Source organism: Cydia amplana, chromosome 11 (genome assembly GCF_948474715.1).
Source record: "Cydia amplana chromosome 11, ilCydAmpl1.1, whole genome shotgun sequence".
Classification (NCBI taxonomy): domain Eukaryota; kingdom Metazoa; phylum Arthropoda; class Insecta; order Lepidoptera; family Tortricidae; genus Cydia; species Cydia amplana.
In genome coordinates, this window is record NC_086079.1 from 1,108,734 (window position 1) to 1,127,307 (window position 18,574).

The 18,574-nt window shown below is 37.2% G+C and overlaps 2 protein-coding genes across 2 annotated transcripts in view; both read left to right on the forward strand.

Moving 5' to 3' along the window:
• Nucleotides 1-18,574, forward strand: part of LOC134651923 (uncharacterized) — a 343,848-nt gene that overhangs the window by 239,128 nt on the left and 86,146 nt on the right. The gene's annotated exons all lie outside the window — the stretch shown is intronic.
• Nucleotides 1-18,574, forward strand: part of LOC134652037 (uncharacterized) — a 181,791-nt gene that overhangs the window by 102,692 nt on the left and 60,525 nt on the right. Inside the window, exon 2 of the mRNA XM_063507190.1 lies at nucleotides 2,657-2,696. The gene's annotated coding sequence lies outside the window, so the exon portion shown is untranslated. The remainder of the gene's footprint in view (nucleotides 1-2,656; nucleotides 2,697-18,574) is intronic.

An 18,574-nucleotide genomic window follows, 5' to 3' on the forward strand; every position in this document is an offset into this window, starting at 1 on the left:
TATTAGTTTATACATCTTTTATCAAAAACTACGTTTCACAATGATTCACTTCTTACAATGCGCTATCTCATTTTGGGACGAACTACCAGTAATTAGTATTGTTAGTCCAACTGTAAACAAAAAATTGTGACACAGACTTTTATTGCTGACTGTACTCCTTCTCATTTCTTCTTCTTCTTTATATATAAGAGCTCTTGTCGGTGGAGCAATCTCCAACTCGTCCTGTCCTCTGCCAACTCCTTAACCTTCTGTTATGACACGACCTGGAACTTTTTTAGGGTTCCGTAGCCAAATGGCAAAAAACGGAACCCTTATAGATTCGTCATGTCTGTCTGTCTGTCTGTCTGTCTGTCCGTCTGTCCGTCTGTCCGTCTGTCCGTCTGTCTGTCCGTCCGTATGTCACAGCCACTTTTCTCCGAAACTATAAGAACTATACTGTTGAAACTTGGTAAGTAGATGTATTCTGTGAACCGCATTAAGATTTTCACACAAAAATAGAAAAAAAACAATAAATTTTTGGGGTTCCCCATACTTCGAACTGAAACTCAAAAAAAATTTTTTCATCAAACCCATACGTGTGGGGTATCTATGGATAGGTCTTCAAAAATGATATTGAGGTTTCTAATATCATTTTTTTCTAAACTGAATAGTTTGCGCGAGAGACACTTCCAAAGTGGTAAAATGTGTGTCCCCCCCCCTGTAACTTCTAAAATAAGAGAATGATAATACTAAAAAATATATATGATGTACATTACCATGTAAACTTCCACCGAAAATTGGTTTGAACGAGATCTAGTAAGTAGTTTTTTTTTTATACGTCATAAATCGCCTAAATACGGAACCCTTCATGGGCGAGTCCGACTCGCACTTGGCCGCTTTTTTTTGGTTGGAATGAAATATTTTTTTCTCGTTCTTCCTCTTCTTCTCTTTCCCTCTATTTTTCTCTCTTTGATATTCTTAAGAAACCGGTCATATCGTAGCAGATGTCTAATTAGTACTCCTCTTCTATTTTCTATTTTTCTATCCGATACCAGGAAGTGGTTTATAAGTTTAAAAACCTGAGCGTTTTTTCTTACAGTAACTAAGCTGTTCTACTCTATCCAGCCCGCAGCAATACCTAGATATCTAGACTAACAACGGGTCTGCCCCTTGTATTTCAATCTGTCCGGTAATGGTCAGTATTGTTATTCTCCTGCTCTTTATTATTGGAGCGGAGTGCCCATTACTCTAGTTTATGGGAAAAATAGTTCGCTGTAGGTATAGTTCGGATAAAATAAGTAAGGTGGGGTAAGAGGAAATGGGGGAAGGTGGACACTTGTAGGGAAAATAAACAGTTAGAGATCGATACTTAGAGATAATAAAATCTATTTAAATTCAATGATAAAAGTAAAATAAAATTATTAATAATTCATAAATACACTTAAAAATATTTAGGTACGTAGAAGGCACTCATACGGTGTCTCTTCCCCGAGTAAAATAAATTATGTTTCCCTTACCCCACCTGACTTTAAAAAATACGTGTTTACAATTTCAAGTAATTCAAGGTCCAAGTCCAAACCGTTAAGTTAAACGACTGAACGTAGAACTTTTAAATTATGTTTAAGGACATGCGCTGTCTATCAGTAGATACTGTTTTATAATATAGATAGAGACATTTCTAAGTCCAAGTTTTGTCCACAACTTAAACCAGCCATACCAGTCCCCTATTAAAACACGCTCTCAGTCTGGTATCGGATTTCATCACGGTACCGATGGGGATGCTTCCCAAGTTTCCACGTGACAGTCCGACGGGTATCTATAGGACTGACATTGTTGCTCATTTGCATTCATCCCTGAATCATTCGCACTTTAAAATAAGATTATGATTTGATATTAGCCACACTCCTGTGTGGCCTGCGGAGTGAAGATTTATGTTTAACGAAACCGAGAAAAAGTATCTACTCGTGTGGTATGTCTCCTTATAATTTTGGAATCTTTCGCTTGCTCGGGTATCAATATTAGCACCAGCGAGCGGAGCGGTTAAACAACAACTTTGCCCTCTTGTAAAACAAATGAGAACATTTCAAGTAAAACATTTCAAGAAAAATGAAAAATTAATATCAAATCAAGATCAGATCATGAAAGGTTGGATTGCAGCTATCGGACGAGAACTAGCTACAAGCCTGGAGAAACTGCATGATTGTGTGACAGGTCATTATTTACAAAAGGGATGTAGTTGCGTAATGGGACCTAATTGAAAACACGTTTTAAAATGGCCGACAGCATACCATACCATAACAACGGTTTATCAAAATTTCAACCATACCCCACTATTACCTACGCCAGGCATGGCTCACTTCGCGATTTCGTCGCGTCGCTACAAGTACCTACAAGTACATGCGGCCCACACCAATTTTGGTGTCTAATAGCCATAGTAGCACCGCTACGGAACGGGGACGCCTGCTCGCGCTCGTCATATCTGTCGTAATAGACGCGTTTTATTAGAGAATGAATCTTCTGTACCTAGTACTATTATTTATCCTGTGTCTACGCATTGTTTTAATGTTTGGTTAGTTTAGGTTAGTTCGAAATCGCTGCCGAGTTAGCTTGGGGTGACTCTATCAAGTTATTCTAGTAAGTATGTGTAATTAATTATATGATTTTTTATTTGTTTTAGGCAGTCACGGCCGAAATCTCGTTCAGCTAACCATTTTAAGGTAAATATTTTTATGGCTATTTCAGTTTATAATTTATGTACATAAGTAGTGTAGCTATATATGTACCTACTTCAAAACACATCAAGATTCTTAATTACCTAATAAAATAATTTGATTTACATGTGAAAGTATTACTAAGCAATTTATTAAAACCAAATATATGCTTAATTAATAACAAACTTATAATGAAATGTAACCTAAAATTAAAAGTACCTACAAAACGAATACCTATTAAAAAGTAAATTAAACATAATATGGGTGACCTAGCCCAATATGTACCTACCTGTACCTGTACATAATGAACATATTAGGCTAGATCACCCAGGTCCGATCCCTAGATTTGATTTAATTGTACCGTAAGTTAGAAACAATTCCAATGACTCGCCAGTGTAGTTAATAATTTATTCCGTTCTGTCACATGTTAAAATACATCGTCAACTTTATATACAAACTTAACAACATGATTTCCTCTTAGCTAGGAATTTGAATCACTCATTCCAAAAGGTTTTATCTCTCTAACATTTCTCACCACTTTACTTCCTTTTTTATAACACACAAGAACAGTCGCCCTCGGATATATCGGAGCGGCCAAGGTGCTCACACATATTTGAACACGCCTCTATTGTCAAGGCGTTAGAGTGCGTAGATACTTTTGAGCACCTCGGCCGCTCCGATATATCTGATGGCGACTGAACCAAGGAATAGTCTACCAAGGACGCCTGCTTCGATAATCGTAAATATACTGAGATAATAGATAACATAGCATAATAAATAGGTACAATAAATAGCTACCTTATTACTAAGTACTTAGGTATATAATCGTAATTAAGTCGCTACTTAAACAAAACGGTTATTGGAATAGTAACTTTATGACGTAGTAATAAGGATAAGTTTAGTATGCCGTTAGTTATGAATGTTTGAACTGCCGCATAAAAGGTATATTTATAGTTATTATTATCATAATAATGATTGTACTTCATCAAGTTCTATTACTAAGTTTACTATGTAAAATGGTGCCGGAAATTCTGTTAAGCACTGAATAAAATTGTAACGTTCATAGTTTGTAGTACTTAAAGCAATATTACAGTGTATATGTTCAGACTTACGTATATATGGATTTTTTTAGAAAATAAAGAAACATAATTAGGCTTAGACTTACTATTAACTAAGCACAAAAATCTACAGGTAAAAAATATGGTTATGTGCCCAGAAGGCTATTTCCTCGCTGTATGGCGATACTTAGGTATATATAGGGTTGCCAGATCGAAAGGCGCTATTATCGGGAATTCATATAAATTTTTCAGGATTTTGGGATGTAAGTCGGAAAAAAAACATTCAAATTAAAGTAATTGTATCAAAAACAACGATATTTTACATTATCGGCACTACGTCAGCTGCTCTGCCCATAGACGTTTTTATATAAACATAGTATAAATTATTTGAGATCTTGAACAAACAAAAAAAATTCTTCTCATTATCTGCCTATATTATCATTTATCATAGTTATACTTATTAGGTATCAATAATCAAAAAAAAAATGTATGTATAACTAATTTATTTCTTAGTTTGCCCTTGCCACATGTATTTTATGTTACTTTTTGCCGATTTTACAATATTTTCGCCTTTTTCACTATTTAACGTGAAGCTGTTTTTCGGGACAATTTTCACTTTGTTGGGAATCGGGAACAGATGCTAAAAATCGGGAGAATCCCGCCAAATCCCGAGCATCTGGCAACCCTAGGTATATATGCTGTGCGAAATAATGTTCATCATAATACATAATAGGTATACTTATTTTATTCAAAACCTTCCTCAAGAATCACTCTAAATTGATGGTGAAAACCGTATGAAAATCCGCTTAGTAGTTTTTCAGTTTATCGCGAAAGTACAAACACACAAACAGGCAGACGCGGCGGGGGACTTTGTTTTATAAGGTGTAGTGATTTTGCTCATACCTAGGTACTCATAAGTCATAACCAATAAAACATAGTGTTAGTTTTGGGGGTAAAAGTGGAAAAAGTCGCGGGCAGAAATTAACATCCTGTGTCAATTATCAAAAACCTTGGCATTACATCCCAGCCTCTCTACACTATGTATTCTCAAATAACCATAAAAATAATATTCTCTCTATCGAGATCACAAGATTTTACTCACATAACTACAGAAGCATACTTAGAATATCCTACTACCTAATATCGCATCTATAATCTATATACAGACTACTTCATTCATACAATATTTAAGTCTAAATATCTTGACCTACAGATACTTTTAAACTATGCGTAAATAAGGCTCAACTTTACATTGGTTAAGATGAGTGAGATGGTCAGTTTTTAGAATAAGATAAAAGATAAGATGAGCACGCGCGGTCTGAGTGACGTTTCAATTAAAATTAATTTATTTGTAAAAAAGTATGCACCTTGATATGGATCTGTGTCGGCGCAGCTTTATGCATTAAGTACCGGGCACACTGACATTAAAGATGTACCTATTATTGGTTCTGCAGAGATTTAGTAAGATTACCACTAACTATGTACTTACTTAAATAATATGCTTTTACGTATACACAGTATAGAATATGTGTTACTAAATGGATTCTGTCGAGGCTTTTAAGTGCAATTATTTTGTTATAAATAATATAAAAAATACCACCAATTATTTAAAGAAACTGTGTTCGATCTAGTTTAAGAATATTATACGCCTTAAAGGCAGGTTATAATGACCACAACTATTTTAGAAAATCTGTATTACCTACATATAACCAACAGTCAAGAAATTGAAATTTATGCACATGAATAGTCATACATGTAAACACATAATTTTCTGCTGTACCCTACGCTCTTACAAACACTTGCTAAATTAATACTTGCCCATGCTTATATTTAGACATACTACAATGTACTTATGAACTATAGGCACATCATTAATAGAGGCAACCATGTAATCAAAATCAAAATCAATTTTAAGTCTTTGAGATAATTTTTTAATTAAATTATAAACGTAACAATTTTAAGTTATTTACGATTTAGATATGATGGTATGGTTCATAAAATTGTACAACCTACTTTATACGTGATACTTAGGTATATATGCAAATAAAAAGTTCGCCTTTATACAATACTTTTTGAATTATTCAATTATTCTTCTTGTTTTGTGAAATAAATTGTTTTACTATAACATTATTAAAATGGATTGACAGTGTCAGTCGTCCTTAACAACTTACAAGATGTATCTTTTGTTAAGCTAGTGTTGTTACACATTTTCTTTTACTCCTAATTAACTATAAAATAGTTTTATACAAAGAGAAGCGACGCTTCACTATCGATATTAAAAAGCTTGAAATCTCATCAACAGATAATTTCAAGTTCAACTCTATTACAAATACATAAAGTTTACATTGGAATGAAAGTGTTTTTCTTCTTTTTCAGTAGTGACGTGTTCTTACATTATCGTTTAGTTGGTTTTGTGAGTTAATATTGATCGTGAATTATATTTTAATTCTTCAAAGCCTTTTGTATGAGACTTTTACTATTTTTTCAAATGATTGGTTCTTTTGATCAGTGAATATGTATTGTGTGTTAATTACTATAGCGTAGGTTGTTACTATAAGCCCTTTATTCAAGTTTCAAGAAAAAGCATACAATAGAGGTCTGATATTTAATACACAGATGTCAGCAGGAGAGTTGACATGAATGATTATAAACACAGTATAGTACTTATAGTAGGTAGGTACCTACATAAAGTAAAAAGTATACCCGCTTTGGTTTTCACGATCAGTATAGGCATTTACCCACCAATCCTGTATTTATTCATAAATTACAGTTGTAGTTGCAATTGTATAATTTTAGTCTCTTTGATTTTAGTATAAAATAGTATAGCCTGACCAGTAATATATGATAATTGTCAAGAGGGCGCTGTTATTCTCATGTATAGGGTGACAATTCAGTGTACTATGAAAAAATTAGTTCCAGTGAAATTCCGCAACATGGCGCACCCTCAATAGATCCTGGTTCACCTACCTATACAGGATGTAATCTAAAACGTGATACAAGATAATCAAACCTGAATCTTTCATGATTTTGAACAACTTTTACTATGGGGTCAATTTTGTAATATTAAAAAAAATTAAGCTGTTCCATAGAAATGAATATAGTATATAAGTGCATGCGCTGAATATGTATGCAAGTGAATAAATCATTCATTCATTCATTCATTCAATGGTCAAGGAGAGGTAGACAAAAATGTATGGCAAAGATTTTTTTTATTGTTAATTTACAAAGTTGACCCCATAGTAAAAGTTGTTCAAAATCATGAAAAGATTCAGGTTTGATTATCTTGTATCACGTTTTAGATTACACCCTGTATATAGCCAAGGGATTTGACAGGCAGAATTTTAAACAGAAGTATGTATTTTCAGAGTCATTGCGGTAAGAAGTTAAAACTCGCGCGATCGTTAAATATTCCGTCGCAATTTTCGCGCGGCGTGCCGTCAGCCATATCTTTTGTTTCTTTCTAATTTCACGCCTCTTAAGAAAAGTGTCAAAAGTGACATTTCTTCAAACAAATACGTCACTTTTGACACTGACATACCGGTATCGTACCGCTGTGACTTCTTAATAAGTATGATTCGAATCGGGCCATCCCCCATTAAGGATGACTCACGCTAGACCGGGCCGGGCCCGAGCCGGGTCGTCCGACATGTCATTTTCTATGACGGCTAATGGGTGATCACGCGATGCTTTCCATAGAAAACGAAACCCCGGAAGCTCGGCCCGGCCCCGGCCCGTTCTAGCGTGAGTCATCCTTTCATTGACGTATAATATCTAAGGACGGGCTAATGGGGCACTAAACATCGTACTAGTTCAGCTGTGCTACCCACGAATTCCAGCCAATCGTGCAGTCTAACGCGACTAGTTGCGACCAATAGCGCGCGTAATGCGAACTCGTCAACCAATCGCACGCGTGATGCGAACTCATCAACCAATCGCGTTGTAGCGATTTCACACCGCTGTACTGGCCCCTGTCATGCCTCATTATTATTGCCCGTAAAGCCAGTCCCTAGATATCTATGTCAATGCATCCTTTATAAACATCAACATCCTTTCCAACCGTTACATTCGTGCGTTTCCGCCACGCCGCGAATTCACGACCACATTTACATACAGTCTCATTATCCGGATTTATTGTCGTTTACTTATCGGTTCATTAAGAGTTTAGGTACTTTAGGTGCTAGGAAGACATCACTATTGGGTAAGGGTGTGGCGGTTGGGATAAGAGGAGCGTGTAGCGGGTCTTACGCGCTTTGCTTAGACTGGCACAATGCAGGATGGCCTAAAATACGTTGACAAATAATTTTTACAGTACATATGGGGCTACTTTTCCGCACTAATGCGTAAAATAGCACTTTTCGTGCGTATGTCGAAACTTTAAAGTGCCTTATGTACTGTAAAACGTTGTTCGATACACGTGCGAATAGGTAATTCGCAACTCGTGTGGATTTAAAACACTCCTTTCGGTCGTGTTTTAATTTATCGCCACTCGTTTCGAATTTCCTCTTTTTCGCACTTGTATCGAAAATAACTATTCCAGCCAAATTAAAAGTCATTTTTTGTGTCATCACGTAGAGTCTGGACGGAAAGAGAAGAGTCGTGAAATGTATGCGACCCAATACATTCTACGACTCTTCTCTTTCCGCACAGACTCTATTACAGCCATGATTTTATAGTATTTTCAATTTTCTGTAGAATGTATCACGGGATCATCGATACCCCGTAATAGAAAACGAAGTTTTGGATGGCTCAGCCCGGACCGTTCTAGCGTGATTCACCCTATACGGTGCAGTTGATGTCAAAGATATGTTTACATTTATCGTCTTATTAAAAAGGAGTAACGTAAAAATTGTTGACATATTTTTGATGTCGACTGTTTTATTTCAACTATCCGCCCCCGCGCCCGCGCAGCTCGCTCCTAAAACCTCTACACTGGAGCAAGGCCAGCACGCGTGGGAAACGACTGAAATTAGCATAGCAGTATCTAATAACCACCTTAGTATAAGTAGTATGAATTAAGTATAGTATTTTTTTATAATAGGCGGGTAATGTGTTAATATATCTGACAAGGTCCTATCCATGAAAGGTCAGAAAACTCGATTATAATATACGTAACTGGTTAGTTGCATTAGTTGTAATTTGTATGTATGTCCGCATATATATATTGCGTCTGTCTGTCTGTCTATAATTGTTGATGTATTATTTTAATTTTTTTTTGCTTGTATGTAAATTCAATGTTGACGTGTAAAAGTGCCCTTGTGGCCTATTTGCTGAATAAATGTTGAAGTTTGAAGTCTGTCACCAGGCTGTATCTCATGAACTGTGATAGCTAGACAGTTGAAATTTTCGCAGGTGATGTATTTCTGTTACCGCTATGACAACAAATACCTACTAACTAAAAAGTACGGCGCCCTCGGTGGGTGAGTCCGACTCGCACATGTCCGGTTTTTTTTAGAAACACGTCAATTTGCTTCGGCTTTTAACCATGACCATAGAGAAAAAAATACATAGATTGCTCACTCCATACATCAGTTTTGGCACCATAAAGACTATTAATTTCAATGTCGACATCTAGCATCGAGTAGCGGAACTATCAGTACTGCTACTTGACAATAGATGTAGCACCGACCGGAAAGTCAATGCTCAACAACATAAGACTGTAAGACACTGAAATTAATAGTCTTTTTGGTACCACAACTGATGTATGGAGTGAGCACGTACTCTTGTCTTACTATATTTCTCTATGCCATGACCAATCTTCACAATTCGAAAATATCTTACATTCCGATGTCAAACTTGTAACAATTTGACACGGCCTGACCTTTGACACTGATTGACAAGATAAGGATTAATTTAACAATTATGTCGTTTTGTATGGTACGCGTCGACGAACTTTTGAAGTGTGTCAAATGCTTTTACGTTGATGTAAGCTGTCAAATTAATGATGCGCACTGTTGTATTGTATCTATATCTATTAATCTATCTATCTAATCTAATACCTTTAAACGAGCAATTCTTGTATATTTATTTATTTATTTATATGTATGTATATTTCGGGGATCTCGGCAACGGCTCTAACAATTTCGATGTAATTTGCTATATGGGGGTTTTCGGGGGCGAAAAATCGATCTAGCTAGGTTTTATCTCTGGGAAAACGCGCATTTTTGAGTTTTTATATGTTTTCCGAGCAAAGCTCGGTCTCCCAGATATTGGATTTATAAGGCACCACCACACTTAAGATATCATAGGGCAAAAGTTACTAGCCTATAACATCATCTTTTTTATTTTATCTTTAATTTTATTGTGTTCGGTTACCGCGATAGTTACTCATCTTATCTCTTTGCTTTTGTAAAGGATTCGGAACGTCGGGATGCAGTATAAATTCAAATATACGCGATATAATCCGTTTTAATAGTTTTGTTTTATCTTTAATACTAAATTTTTAGGACTTGAATTATTAAAGTTTAAGCTAAGTATAATATTTTTTTATACGTAGAAAAACACGCACTATAGTAAAATATAATAAAAACTGGATTTTAGAAACAAATAGACTGACTTAGGGCCGATTGTATAATACTGTGTGTAATCGAAATTACGTTTACTAAATAAAAAACTTGGTTTTATGCCTCTTTGCTGAGTTACCTTAAGGTTCCGTCACACAGGCGCGTTTTCCGGGCGGGGCGTGAGCGTTTTATATGTAAAAGCGGCGCGCCCCGCTCCGCTCACGCCCCGCCCGGAAAACGCGCCTGTGTGACGAAGCCTTTAGTCAATCCATTCATTTTACCTAACAAGCATAGTGTAGCCAAACCGCTGCTAACTAAAGGTGCCGGTCGGTTGTCAACGCTACATGTCTATTTTTTTATTCGACAGGCTAAAATGACATTTCATAGTATGAAATGACACATGATGTTCATGCTATGAAATGTCATTTTAGTCTACCGAATAAAAAAATAGACTCTAGGTACTGCTGCGGCGTCGTTGTTGTCGCCGCTGTATCCGTTAATTTCTTTGTTAAAATGAAGTTTTTGAAGTGAAAACTTCTTTAGCAGCGCTGTGCACTTTTTGTGATGGGGATAAAATGTTAAACTCGCGACAGGTCACGTGACCGTAAGATTCGTAAGACGTAAGACGGACACGTGACCTGATCGAAAAACTGTTACAATGTCATTGAGTTTTCACTTCTGCCGACACTCCTGGAGTGCAATCCGTTGTTTTTTTTCTAAGAAACGAGGGTCGCGTTCCATAGAAACCTATTTTATTAGACATTCCCTGTCAATATAACAGTTATATCGCAGCTATTTGTAAGATGTAAATTTCGTTAATTAGTATTGTCAAGTTGAAAATATTTGTCGAAACGCCGCCGGCGTTTACGGGACTGCAGATTAATGAGTCACAGGAGATGGCGTTTTAAGTTCATACTGTATCTTAAATATCTTATATCTACCTACAAGTAAATGCCTAGGTAATACCTAAGTGAATTTTTTGGCGATAAACATGATTAACAATGTTAATTTATATGCATGTTAGTATTAAGTATGTTGCTGTGCCCTTGCAGGGTGTCACATGTAAACCCACCTACTTACTCATAAGCTCCACTTAATAATGTGTAATGTGATATGCAATAAACATTTTCAACTTTGAATTTTTTGAATTTAATTCGTGTCCAGACCATAGAATTAATTGTTTCATGATGTCAAACATTTCATGAAATCATTGGTTGGTTGGCTACTCATTAAAAATTCAAACCTAACATAACCAATAGCATGAAGTGATCAACTCTAAATTTCATGAAATGATCAAATCGGTAAGCTGTAATAGCCACATCACCCGTATACTTAGGGCCCGATTCGGATTTTGTAATAGATATCTATTAGACATCGCCAAGATACGATAACGATATGTTTAAGATCTAACCTGTCGAATTTGAACGATTTCCACAAGATATTACTTAGAGATCTAATTCACATCTAATAGATATCTAACACGATCTATCGTAAAAGTGACATTGGTTGCAAACGCGGAAACAGAAATTCGCAAATTGCGGGGATCTTCACTCCAATGAAGGCGTAATTAGAGCGACAGAGAAAGTTGCCCGCAATTTGCGAACTTCGGTTTTCGCAGTAGGCGCCATATTACCATCTCCAACAGCTTTCGGTCGCTTATCGCTCCCGCTCTCGCTGCCGCTTATCTCTTAGACAATATCACCAGTTGTTCCCACGTCGGCATGCCGAGTTTTCACGGTTCGCAGTTAATGAACGTAATGAATCAGTGGTTCCGTGACGAGTTATTGTCGTCTTATGTTCGTTTTATTATTCGTTATTAACGGGTTTTAGTTATGTTGTAAGAGCTACCATGATACGCGAGAGCTTTAGATCACCATTCACCATCATCATCGATCATCATGATATAGGACGTAAACGAGCAAACGGCAAGTTTGTTGCCGGTCCCATATCAAGATACCATCCTCCAATTGAGGGGGGATTTAAATCTTCTCGAGGCAGAGGTGTAGGGTTAGAGCCGGTGTAGTTTTATTTGACGTTCATAAGCGCATTGTAATATGCCTACTTGAATAATAAACTATCTTTCTACGTAGATCTTAAAAGAATCGTCTAATTATTAGGCCCTAATAGTAAGCAACTACCGTTGCCCATGTACTTATACCTGCAACACAAGAGGTTTTGCAAGTGCGTTGCCGGCCTTTAAGGCGGAAGTATGCCTTCGATTATTGTAGGTTCTAGAGGGTTTAGACCACGTTTAGACTACCTAACCTATGGGGACTTCACTCTGCGGACAACTTTAAAATTATTTTCAAATATATGCACCTCCATTATAGGTAATCCACTGCCTGCATATTTTCCATTTTTTTTCCCTTCACTGAAAAGCTACTAAGGTAATTTATATTTATGTTATGGGACTTTATAATAAACGCTCAGTTAAAATGATTGGAAAAGCTATAACCAGCTATCTTAAAGCGTAAATAGTCGGTGAAACGATATTGCTTCAACCGCACGCTTGATCTACGGCCATTATATGACCACATAGGTACCTATCTAATGTATAGCCCACATGATAGCCAACGCATGAGATGTGTTTATGGTTTCCAATAGTTATAAAACCTTCAAATTGTATCTGTGCAAGTGCAGTGGTAAAATGCATCTTGTCACTTTCAGTACTTAGGTTTTTATTACCGAGCCGAGTGGAGCGACGTCTTTTTCACTCTTATTGCGTAGACTAGTATCAACTAGTATAAAGCTTTTCTCTATCGGCTTTTGCCGATTCCGCATTGATAGGTGTGGACCTTTCTGGCGATAAGCCGGGGCTGCCGGTGGGTGCCGTGGTGGAATGACATCGATCCCAGTGCGCCCTCACGAACGGCAGAGAGGATGAAATGCCGGAGTGGGTTTAGTGGGTAGGGCCGAATTCTCCCCCCCCCCTCCCCCCCCTCTCGCCAAGAAAGGGATAAGGAGCGGCGAGTCCCACACACCGTGCGTAAATGCCCACTCCGTCAAAAAAAAGGTGTGGACCCTTAGGCCTCCCTCCCCTACCTGCAAAATAGCCGCATGTGGCTCGCGTGAGGACTAGGCCAGAAGACTGTAAATACAAACTCACTTACCGATAATCTCACTTAATGCAGAGCAATGCGCGGCGCGGACGCACGGCCCATTTATCGATTACTATGTTTACACCAACACGCAACCAGCCCCAATGATACCGGTACATCTGGACATGCAACCGGCTCCAATGATACCGGTAACCGGGATTTGTGGCTTGGACATGCACCGATTAAATTGTCCCGTTTGTGTTCATGTGTGGTTCATGTTCACGTTCAGTTTCTCCTAGTAGCAAAGTTATAAGATATATTGATTGCACTAGATGCGTAAAGTCTGACATTTTCGTGCTTCGAATTTGACAGCTACACGAGATGGCGCTGTACGGCTTAGTAGATACATTATGCGATATAACTCTCTCTCTTTTCTTCTTCCTCGCGTTATCCCGACATTTTGCCACGGCTCATGGGAGCCTGGGGTCCGCTTGACAACTAATCCCAAGAATTGACGTAGGCACTATATAGTTTTTACGAAAGCGACTGCCATCTGACAATTCAACCCAGAGGGGACTAGGCCTTATTGGGATTAGTCCGGTTTCCTCACGATGTTTTCCTTCACCGAAAAGCGACTGGTAAATATCAAATGATATAAGTTCCGAAAAAGTCATTGGTACGAGCCGGGGTTTGAACCCGCGACCTCCGGATTGAAAGTCGCGCAGTCTTACCGCTAGGCCACCAGCACTTATTATGCGGTAACTCTGGTTGACAAAAATGTATTGTTCTATATCTCGTTTTTATAGCATTAGAAAAAACTACGCGATTACCTACGACGTGTCTCTTTATTGAGAAACACGTTTGAAATATAACTCACAGCAATTATAAATCATAATATATGCGTCCATTTACATTCTTTTGGTTTCACAAGTAATCGCTTACAATTTTTTTAAAGCCTCGTTCAATAAAAAGACACGTCACGCTCGTGTAGTCTTTTATAATGCTAAAAAACGAGGTAAGTATGCATATACAAACTTTCCAAAAAACAGAGGCCTATTAGTATATGATGCTACCCTTTTACACTTGGAAACATTGCAACAATATTGCAACTATTGTAGTAACAGTTCCCGGATAATCTTTAATCCAGTAATTATCTAGTGGGTTCGGTTCCGACCCAATTCCAGCGGCGGGCAGTTTATCATCGCAGACCGTTATCTTACCGCGGCGCGCGCGCACTACGGCCAATGCCGATTCGGCAGTGCGTTCCACCCTTATGTTGTTCCTACCATAATTAAAAAAATACAGCGAATTTAAGTTTTTCATACAAATCTTATTTTTACTCTATTTCGTATGTTTTATAAACTGGATCTATATAAACTAATTACAGAACTAGATATACCTCATGTAATTGTATGTGCAAAGTTTCATTACAATCCAACACGTAGTTTTAAAATGAGAACAAAACTTCGTTTGTATGGGAAGGTGAAATTCGGCCGAGCTCGCTGGCGACTATAAGAGTTCACACATGGTATAGTGACTCTACCTAGAGACTCGCTTCTTGTATCTTTACTGTATTTGCATTTGTCCCATAGTTGAAATTGCTCTGGCTGACCTAGCGATGTTGCCAAACAGAATCTTCAAAATTGCAAAAAAACTATGAAATATGTTCTTGGTATTTTTTCTGCACGTTTATTGCCAAACCTTCTAGTTAGGTAGTTTGCAGAAATTATGGAAATTTGGTGAATTTTCTGCAACTTGCACATTGCTAAGCTGACCTTATGCGTAAAAATGTACGATGCACAGTGGATAATGACGAAACGGCCATCAGCCGAGCGGGCTCGCTACCCGCGATTCGCTCCGTTTGAGTTTCGTTGTTCTGCAGGTGTATCGGAAGCCCTTTACTCGGGTCGATGACCGCTCCGCTAAGAACTAGACCTAATCTCTAGGTATACTAATAGTATTGCTGTGTTACACAACTAAACAATATTCGGTTTTAGTTTGTCTTGAAATTGTTGTGTCAAGTACAGCACAGGGACCGATGTGGTGTACATATATAAGCACCACAAACAGCACTTTAGGATTATCTTTTTTGATTGTCTGAACTCTGATTACCAGTCCGCCGGACGGAACCGGCCTGTCAGTTAAACGCAAAAAGTTGACAGTTCCGAACAACTGACAGGCTGATATCGTCCGGGTCCGACGAACTGATAATCAGTGGGCCCCTTAACACAGCTAGAGAAAAGGTATAGGTACATAACAACGAAACATTTTTACTTCGTTTACTAACTCTAGGCAAGTATGTATTAACATAAACTCATGTCAAGTAGGTGAAGTAGGTATAACAAGCCCTTGATAATCGTTTATCCTCACCCGTCATTTTGACATTTGTGTTTGTTAGAAAGCGACAAAATTTAACAGAGTATGTCTTTAATTCTTCATGAGGGCGCCTGGCAGCTGTTCAACGGTGGAGATCAGATCATGCGATGTCGCGCGACAACGCAAGTCACGCTATGCGGTTACAGATCGTAAATCGATCTAAAAACGGTAACCTATATCTAATAATGGCATCTACTTGTAACTCACAAACATAACGTTCTCGCAAACCGCAAACAAGTGCCATAGACGCCAATAATAGGTTTAAAGACACATCAATCGCTTTTATATAGCAAAAACAAGTAGGGTAAAAGCACCAGTGGCCAGCCAGGTACCAGTAGTCAGCCTTTTGAGTCGTTTATTGGTCATAAATATCTGGTATATTCGTTTAAACAAATCACGAGTACTCAAATAGGAGCTTTGATTCCTTATTGGTTAATACGTCACACGACAGGTGCGGTGAGGGAACGGGGGGAAGAAATATACTCGTTCATAAAGGTGCTGTTTGTCGACGAGTGCAATAGTGTCATGTCCGCCATATTTTTTACTGCACGTGGTGTTCTCTTAACAGGCAAGAAAAACTATGTTTTAATGTTAAAAGTTATTGTTTTTGTTAATGATTGGTTTATTTATCAGTTTATCTATTAAATTGCATTATATTTGAATGAAAATATCAATATTTCACTTATAAATTGAGGGGGCTGGCCACTGGATAACACTTTTTTCCAAAGAATCCAGTGCCCAGCCCCCCACGGCTGACCTTTGGGTTATTCGTTTATTTTATTATTTTCGAGCCAATGCGACCGTTAGGACCGTTAAATTTACATTTTCAAATTTAGTTAGGCATGCCCTAGTCAATTTAAAGTAAAACCCAGTAGTCAGCCGCATTTGAAATAACGTTTTAATGCGGCTGACCACTGGGTTTCGCTGATCCAGTACTCAACCATTGACCTTGCTTGGTACTTCGCCGCCAAAAATATGTCCAGATTTTTAAACCCTATCTCATTGAAATAAGGTTCATAAGTGTATACATATTTTTGACGTTAACTATACATAACTATCATTTTCCTTGTCGGTATAATATGACGTTGTTTATTAATGATAAAATGATAATTAGATCTGAATAGACTCGTTTAATTATTTTTTACCGAATACCTACTAGGAACATAATTATATATTAGGATTTACCTCGTTAATTTTTGACGGATTAATTATTAGAAAATAAATATTGCGATTCTTAGTTTGCAAGAATAGTGTTAGTTAAGTACCTATGGGCAACAAATTTCGTGTCATAAGAATTGTATGTACCTATAAGATTTTTTTATTTTATTAAATAAGTAAACAAGTAAGTAATACATATAAGCAAAAAAAATAATAAACTAAAATTAAAAACTACAACTAACTACAATAACAATAACTAAAATTATGAATAAAAAATAGATATTATAACATCATTGATTTTGATATATGCAAAAAATTATAAACTAAAATTTAAAAACTACAACTAACTACAATAACAGTAACAAAAATAATAAAGAAAAAAGAAATATTATAATATCGTTGATTTTGATATAAATATTAGTGATTTTGATCTAATTATTATGAATAGTTTATATAGGCTGAGTACTGGGTACACAGAGGCTGCTTACTGGATTTTGGAGGCTGACTACTGGAGAAAAGTGCCATTTTTTGTTTAAACTTAATTAGAGATATTATAAAGAGAATTGTTATTTTTTTAAATATTTTGTTTTAAAACTATGATAAACAATTGATCTAACCATATCATTTGTTTAATTATCCGACTAATCCTGTAGAAATGCCGAACGTTCAAACTTAAAAAAGTCGTTATAAGGCTGACTACTGGTGCCTTTACCCTATACTTTATCCAATGATACTTAATGACGGAGTCTGTGACGTATTCTGATCGGTCCTCGAGTTCTCGAACCAACCAGAACCAATATAAAACGACCTTGAGATTCGTGTATAGAATCGTCATTTCACTTAATTTCATATGCATCAATAAAGCAATCTTCAAGGTCATATTAAAAATTTGATCAAAACCGTGACAAATTGTAACATTAGAATCGACCTCCGGAATTACAATTTCTAGGAAGAAATTTAACTAACCCAAACCAAAAAGCAATTAAATAAAACTTCCTTAGTGGCCCGTTAAAAATCCTAATCCTTTTTAATGAAGCCGGTGTTGCCAGCCTGGGTGGCGAGAGCCTCCAGTGTGGTCATAGTGTAGGGATAGTGACAGTAAACTGCTAATGAAAAGATCCCCTTCCCTAGCTGTGATGTGAGCGCCTGGCGTCCGTTAACTCGTGTTTAGCATTGAACTATTACTACGTATAGAACCGACATAGAGAACCAGTATTTTGCGCCATGAGTTGTTGTCGTTTTGACAACAAACCATAGAAGCGGAGCGTGAATCTCACGCGTTGAATTTTACGGCGCTTACGACGTTCTGGTTGGACCAGGTTGCGCTTGCGACAATTTCTTTGTTTGCTACCAAACTATCTTCTCTTGGCTTCTCTATACTAATAATAACTCAATGGTGTTTAGGTGGACAACACTCGGAAGATCGCGGGATTCGCGGGGTCTATAGAAAATATAGGGACCGGGATAAGTGGTGTACACAGAGAGGCCTATGCTCAGCAGTGGGCGACGTGAGGCTAAAATGATGATGATTGTCAATTGATGATAAGCTGTCGGGTCTCTCTTGTTTCCCATAAAGTTTTAAGTCATATGAATGTATCGTTTGTTCGCATTTTCGTTAGTCATAATTTGATTTTTCTCAGAAACGCGTTACTTTTCAGGATTGTCATAAAACAAACATAACCTAAGAACCTATCTATATATAGGATAACCTTACGAAAATCCTGAAAAGTAAACGCGTTCAGAATAATTAATAA